This window comes from Rattus norvegicus, chromosome 11, assembly GCF_021556685.1.
Source record: "Rattus norvegicus strain SHRSP/BbbUtx chromosome 11, alternate assembly SHRSP_T2T, whole genome shotgun sequence".
Taxonomy (NCBI): domain Eukaryota; kingdom Metazoa; phylum Chordata; class Mammalia; order Rodentia; family Muridae; genus Rattus; species Rattus norvegicus.
This window is the reverse complement of record NC_141544.1, coordinates 3,111,230-3,119,293: the sequence shown is the minus strand read 5'-3', so window position 1 is coordinate 3,119,293 and position 8,064 is coordinate 3,111,230. Positions and strand designations below refer to the sequence as shown.

Below are 8,064 nucleotides of genomic sequence, written 5' to 3'. Positions count from 1 at the left end.
CTAACTCAATAGTCCATGTTGTCCTTTGCTTTCCTGATGTCTGGTAATTTTTCGATAAAATAAGGATTTGGGAGTTTATCATTTGAAGTAGCTACACAGTATTTACACTGTTATACTCACTCTATAGCTGGACCCACTTGTGACCAAAATCATTGCAGAAAATGGAATTGGAAAAAAAATTTGAGTACACATTGAGGAATATTTACAAAGTCCCTTATCAAGGAACTTACAATAAGAAATTGAAATACAATATTCATCCTATTCAAGGTCAGTAGGGAAAATACTGACTTTGAGAAACAGGGAAACCCTAGAAAATTGAACTGTATGTCACAAGAATGAACCTGTGACATATAGAATAAAAATATTATCTAGAAGAATATCGTACACTCCATGTTCCTAAATCTTTTCTACCCATGCCAAGACCCTAACTCGACCAGCAAGGAAGACAGGACCAACGAAAATCTTCTTCAAGCAGTTTTATTCAGGAACCTTGATACAATCTTCTGCCACCATGGAAACCCCGGAGCACACTTAAATAGCTACTGTTGGCCAATCCCAGCAAGCTATGTGCGTCATGAAGATCGGCTCTCACTATGCGGAAGCTGTGAGGCCAGGCAGGCATAGCCAATTAAGGACTTCCTTACTACAAGGAGCACGCACCATTGGGAGGGTGGAAGATGGAAACCAGCACCATCTTTGAGGCGCACCATATCGCAACTGCCTATAGTTCCCCCTTATTGTTTAATTAATCAAGCAGGCAAAAGCACCCCTGAGCGTGGCAACCCATCCAACCGTCTTAGGATCATCTGTTCATTAAAGCAGTCTTAGGACACCTCGTCTCCCACAAGGTCCCATGCCTTAGGTAGAAGGGAGGTTGCCCATCACTGGCCAGGGTCACTCATACATACTCAGGCGTGAGGTACAACAAGGTCTTCTGAATGACCGTAAGCCAGGCTTGAGGGGACTGTCCTGATTTAATGGCTGCAAATACCTGTAACACCATAACCGTGTGCCGCCTCTGAACAAACCTCATTCAACAGAGACACCACAGGCGCACTAGGGAGACCAGCAGCAAGAGTCAAGCTAGGGTTCCCATACCCGCCCACTCCCTCAGATGATTCATAGCAGCCTCAATCCAAGATGACAATCCCGTAGCCAGTCTAGCATCTGCACGTGTGGATTTCACGGTCATGATGGCTACACGTAGCTGATCCATTAAGAAATCGAATTCTCCTGTCCAATTACCTAGAAGATAAATTGACAACTGTTTAGACAAAGTAGAGGAGTGGACTTAAAAGTCATGATGTATCGGCATGAGTCTCGGGAACACCGATAATATCTCCCACAGGGGTTCCATTTGGACCAGCATTTGGGTCACACCGAGAAGTGTGAGCAGCAGCAGGATCTTCATTCTTGTTGTACTTCCTGGTCAATATTTCAGGGACCCACAACGGATCTTGCTGGTCCTGAGGAAACACACAAACAGACACTCTTGCCCATGCCAACACGGGATCTGGCCCATGCCACAAGCCAGTGATCATGTCTTTTCATTTCACATAACCTTTCAATGTGCCCGCACGACACTGATGTCGGTCAGCGGCAGAAAGGCCATCATCATCCAAAATTAAAAAAAATAAGAGTAAAAAGGGCTAAGGATATTTGTTCCCTTGGGGTTCTACCATGGCCTATTCCCACTTTTTGTTTAATTACGCATTCTTTCAGATACGATGTGCTTGCTCAACAAAACCTTGACGTTGGGGATTATAAGGCAGGCCATGGCTCAAATGCACATCCATCTGTTTATAAAAGGATTTGAAAGATTTGGCAGTTTATGCTGGGCCATTATCAGTTTTTAAATGTTGAGGCTTTCCCCAAGCAGCACAGGCTTATAGGCAGTGTCCAATAACATTGCGTGCATTTTCTCCACTCATAGGGGTAGCATGAATGACTCCTCAACAACTATCCACAGAAACATGAATGTATTTTAGAGTCCCAAATCCAGATACGTGAGTTACATCCATTTGCCAAATCTTTAGGGGCAGGAGGCCTCTAGGATTAACCCCGACACTAGGTCCATGGTGAAAAGTGATACACTGTTGACATCCTAAATCTATCTGTAGAGCATCTGCTCAAGACAGATGAAACTTCTGCTCTAAGGTCTTAGTAGGCACATGATATTGTTGATGAGACTGTCGTGCTTGATCCAATGATGAGCTTAAGAAGATGCACTCCATTCGGGTACATCTATCCACAAGATCATTTCACTCACTGAGAGGAGCAGGCAAACCTTTACGAGCTCTAATATGTTGGACAAAAAACTTGTGACCTCTTTTCCAGATGAATTCCTGAAGTTCCCTCAGCAGCTGGCATACCGTGATCCTAATTTTAATAGGGCCAGCCACTTCTAATATCTTAACTGCATTAACAAATATGATGAATCAGAGAGCAAATTAAAGGCAAAGGAACAATTTTGAGTTCAATTATTTGTGGAGAGTAGGGTTGTTATTGACACAAAATTGGCTCTTGATTGTTAATCACATAAGCTCCACAGCCATTTTTGGATCCATCTGTAAAAAATGTTTGGCGCCCCCTGTATAGGAACACTGGAGGTAACCATGAAAGATCACGGGATGTTCTTTAAAGAAGGACAGCAAAGAGTGTTCTGGATATTGATTATCTATCTCTCCATGGAATCCACAGCATAATATAGCCCAAGCATCCACAGTGCCACACAAGATCTTCATCTGCTGACCTGTATAGGGCACTATGATCGAGGTTGGGGAAACACCAAAAAATGGTATGCACTGCTGGATCCCATTCAGGGCTAAGCGTGCAACTGCTGTAGGATAATACTCTACTGGTCTATCTGGAGAAGCCTTGGGATAAACACAAAGCAGAGGGCCATCTTGCCACAACAATCCTGTGGGCTGCATGTAGGTGTCTGGAATGCATAGCACAATGTCTGCACCCTCCTTCCATCGATGTAATATTGCGCCTTGTAATACTTTTTCAACCTTCTTTAAAGCTTCCCTTGCTTCATCAGTCAATTGTCTAGAAGAACCCAAGGCAGAATCCCCAACTAAAGTATTATACAATGGTTTTAATTAATAATTTGGTAATTTTAAATAATATATGACCCAAATAATATCGCCTAGTGATTTTTGAAAATCATTAAGAGTCTTAAGATTATCTTTCCTCAATTCAACCTTCTGGGAGATAATGGTATAAGGACTTACTTTTGCTCTTAAATAATTTACAAGACTGCCATTTTGTACCTTTTCCGGGGCAATAATCAAACCCCTACCTTCTAGCAAATTAACTAAATTTCCATATGCTAAATCTAAAATCTCTTCATTCTTTGAAGTTAAAAGGATGTCATCCATAAAATGGATGCATCTCAGCACAGGAAACCTCTGTCTTATTGGGGCAATGGCGTTGCCCCCAAAAATTTGACACATAGGAGGGCTATTGGCCATACCCTGTGGTAAAACTACCCATTCATATCGTTGCTCAGGTTCTTCATGATTGCATGATGGAACAGTAAAAGCAAACCTTTCACTATCCCTTGGACAAAGAGGTATGGAGCAATCTTTTATATCAATCACTACAACAGGTCAACAGTCTGGCAGAGAGGACAAAAGAGGAAGCCTGCATTGCACTGAGCCCATGATTTGCATCTGTTGATTAATAACTCGTAAATCATGCAACAGTCTCCATTTCCCTGACTTTTTTTTAATCACACATATTGGGATATTCCAAGGTAATACTGGTGGTTTTTTATGGTTTTTAGCCAGCTTTAGCTGTGGCAAGCTTCTCAGAAGAAAGCAGCCACTGAGGAACCCAAACCGGCTCTTCTGTTTTCCATGTAATGGGAACCCTTCCTCAGCGGCCCCAAGGAAAACCCAGGTCCTGATTCCTTTCTCTCTGTTGGGCAGCTATAGGGCTAGTCCTTCCCTGCAGGTGTTTCCCTATTCCTTTACTGAGAAAATAGTCCGCATGTTTCATAATCTTTAGTGAAGTTTCAGAATACTCAGTGGTCAATTTGAAACCCATATCTTTTAGCAAATCACTCCCCGAAAGGGAAATGGGCAAATCCAACACATATGGTTGCATAACTCCTGAATGCACTTCGTGATCTCTCCAACTCAGTTGTCTTGCACTCATATCAGGAGCTCTTGCGTAACCGAGACCTTGTAATGTTTGAGATGAGGCCTGTACTGGCCATCCAGAGGGTCAATCATTCTTAGCTATTATACTTCTATCGGCCCCTGTATCCAACAGTCCTGGGATCCTTTTACCATCTACCCTTAGCTTCATTACTGGGCGTTGGTTTAAACCCAAGTCTAAAAATTTATGGTCGGAGCCTGTGCAACTGAAACCATTCTCTCCCCTCTCTCTAGACTGGGCTACAAATCTTCAATGAAGGCTAGGCAAAGTAATATTTGGGCTATTCTGTCCCCAGGGGAAATGGCAGCAATCCCTTTTGGTGACTCTCCCATGATCTTGACTACCCCTGTGTAATCTGGGTCAATATCTCCTGGATGGAGATGTAGTCCTTTTAAATCTGTAGATGATCTCCCTATAAGTAGCCCTAATGTGCCAGGTTCAAGGGGTCCTTTAAAATCAGTTTCTGTCAACTGGATGCCCATCCAAGGAGTTAGTTCAAGTCTGGCGGTGGAGCAGAGGTCCAGTCCTGCAGAGCCTTTAGTGACTCTCCTTTCCCCTCAGATGGCGAAGGTACGGCCATCTCCTGTGACTCTGTTCTACATCCTGATTCTCGACTGCCCCATATATTTGTGGGCCCTGGGGTCGTGGACCCGGCTGACCATCTTTTGACCTTTTCCACCAAAACCCGAGCTAAGAGGCTGCCCATTGATGTCTTTTACCAAGTAGCACTCATGAGCCTAATGGTTCCCCTTTTTGCACTTGGGGCACAGCCCTTGTTGCCTCGGATGTTGGCAACTTCCTATACTGCATAGACTTCTCCTTTCTGGACATTGCCTTTTTAGGCGCCGCTGTTGACGGCACTTATCACACACTCCTGAGTTTCCTCCTTTTCTCTGCATCATCACCATAAGTGCAGCTGCACGTCCAGCATTAGTCACAGGTCCCCCTATTTCTCTACAGACCTTCATCCAAACCTCAAGTCCCTTGTTCTTGTAAGGAGTGATAGCGGCTCGACATTCCTTTGTGACTGTTCATTGTTCAACTGTTTAATCAAGGGCCTAGCAGTATCGGGGTCGCCTAAGACTCTTCCCGCTGCTTCCACTAATCGGGATACAAAGTCAGAGAATGGCTCCATAGGTCCTTGAAGGATCTTGATGAGGTTTCCACTCACTTCTCCCTTATTAGGTAAGGATTTTCATGCCTTTGTTTCAACTTCATTAATCTGCTGGGAAACCTGTCCTGGATACCCTGTCTGAGCATTGCCAAAGCGTCCCTGACCCAGCAGCATATCTCTATCCCAGGCATCTGGCCGCCCCCCCCCTCACTACCAAGTTAGCTGCAGCCTGTTCATTGGAAAACTCAATAAGAAAAGCTCTCCAGTCCAAATACTGTCCCAGACTAAGACAGGCCCGAGCAAGTTTAATCCAATCACTAGGAGTCATGCAAAATCTGTGTAAGGCCTCAACCTGAGGTATGGTAAGTGAGGCCATAATTCCATACGTCCTACTGATTCCATCAGGGACTTGATCACCTTAAAGTCTAAAGGCTCATGATACCTTTGTTGATCAGCATCCACATAAACAGGATAGGCCAGATGCAGTTCTGTGCGGACTGGCTTCCACACTTCTTGGCAGAATGTACTACCCGTTTGTCGCACGCCCAATGTCTTGCCAGTAAAAATGACGCGCGGCAACAGGATTCTTCTGCGAACAAGCCTTTACTGTACAGCTCCCTTGAACAGGGACAGGGAGACCTGAAGCATCAAGAATGCTCGCCTTATATAGACAGCAGCTGAGGCTATGCTGATTGTCCTTCAGGGATTGGTGGAGCATGAATTACCTCATTAGCATGGTGCTGCTCCCTCATTAGCATATTATCAGCCAACTGATGCCAGGTGCAAAGCCTGCGCATGCTCAGTACCGTTGTTCACCACAGGAGGTCGCCCTGTACCTGAAACTCTATTTCCTCCCTCAACAACATTGCAGGGAGGAGGAGCTGAGAGGAACCACCCAGGAAGTTCCTCCACCATTTTAGGCTTTTTCCTTTTCTTCTTCTGTCTATTCCTTAGAGACGGTTTCCTCATTTGATCTATCAACACTTGTAGCTCTTCTTCTGACTCTGTTTCGTCTGTTTCTTCCTCTGCATCTGTCTTTTCTGAGTCTGTCTCCTTTGTGCTTCCCTGCTTTTCTGACCTCTCCTCTTGAAGCATTTCTAGGGCAGCTTGCCCCTTCTCTATATTTGCCTGAAAACATTTTTGATCCTCAAGGCAACTACGCACTAAGCACCACACTGGATGGACCCCGGGTCTTAGAGTCCCCTGTTCCCAGGCAAAATCAAGGTCTTTCCCTAGTTTTTCCCAACTTGCCACAGTAAGATTATCTGAGATGTGAACCAGGGGGCAATGACTTTGCATTCGCTCAAAAAACTCTCTAAGGTGCTCCTTTTTATTTTTAGTTTCTTATGCTCAAACAGCTCTTGAAGAGCCAGAAAAATTGGATGAGACTGTGAGGTCCCCATTACAAAAATTTTCTACACTTCTACGGCTAAATTCACCAGGCATCTTCCTACTTTCTGTTCGCTGCTATCGCGAACATTCTTGTTAACTACCTTGAGAATTTATAGCTGCTTTTTTCCCACGGTCCTTATGGCCCCACCTTACCTTGGGAACTTTCCAGTGCCATCCTCACTGCAAGAAGTTCTGATCTCAGGAGGTCCCTGTACAAGCCACAACTTGCCGTGCCCAACTTCGACCAGCAAGGAAGACATGAATAGTGAAGATCTTCTTCAGGCAGTTTTACTCATGACCCTTGATACAATCTTCTGACCCCATGGAACCCCCCACCACACTTAAAACATAGTTCTGGCCAATCCTAGCAAGCCAGGTGGATCATGCAGATAGGCTGTCACTATGTGGAAGCCAGCAGGGCAGGCAGCCATAGCCAAATAAGGACTAGTTTACTACAAGGAGAGCTCACCATTGGGAGGGTGGAAGGCAGAAACCAGCGCCAACTTTGAGGCCTGGCACGTCGCAGCTGCCTACAGTCGCTTTTCAAGGAATTTACAATAAGAAATGGAAATACAATATTCATTAAATTAAAGGTCTGTAGGGAAAATACTAGACTTTGGGAAACAGAGAAAACCTAGAAAATTGAACTGTATGTCACAGGAAAAAACCTGTGACATACATAATAATAATATTCTCTAGAAGAATCTACTACACTCCATGTTCCTAAATCTTTAATACCCATGCCAAGCCCCTGTCTAAATTTCTCCACTCAGAACATGTAATCACTAGTGAAGCAGAGAGAAGTCTCCAGCTTTAGAGAGATGGAGTACATAAAGGTTTCCACTGTGTGACAGGAGACAAACCTGGAAAAGGCACTCTTGAATCTGGTCAATGTAAGGAAAGCTGTTCAACAGGTAGGCCATGGCGGTTCTCAGTGACATCATCATTAGGCCCTCCTTGAAAAATCTCTTGTAACCTGGAGAGCCCTAGCTCCTTCTGTGAGGTCACAGTGTTGTTGTGACATTACCTGCCTCTCAGATATTTCTTCAGTACCTCTAGTGTTTACTAATTGGCCTCTAATTCAGAGTAAACAGCCATTTGGGAGTGAGAAGAAAGAGGGTAAAGAGTACAGTGATGGGGAGAAGGAAGCTGGCCTTCTGTCATTGTATAAAAAAGGAAGAAATACTTGGTCCATTGGAAAGCTCAGTGAGCCCTGTTTAGGGGTTGAGTGGGTTTGCTGAAGAGATAGCCTTTATCTGAGCCTTCAACATATGGGAATCAGGAACTGAGAGCCTCCCAGAAGCATCTGAACATCCCTGCTTGTTATGGTTCCTTGAAGTCGGAGAGTTTATATCATTAATTTCTTTATTCCAAAAGCCAGGTGTTGGAAA

The 8,064-nt window shown here is 44.3% G+C and overlaps 1 long non-coding RNA gene across 1 annotated transcript; it reads right to left on the bottom strand.

The window, feature by feature from the left end:
- Nucleotides 1-955: 955 nt before the first annotated feature.
- On the bottom strand, nt 956-7,214 carry LOC148002413 (uncharacterized). The gene is made up of 3 exons (XR_015633709.1): nt 7,143-7,214; nt 6,827-6,911; nt 956-1,245 (listed from the first exon to the last, which is right to left on the bottom strand). It is a non-coding gene; the product is annotated as an uncharacterized LOC148002413 (long non-coding RNA).
- Between the last annotated feature and the right edge of the window lie 850 nt (nt 7,215-8,064).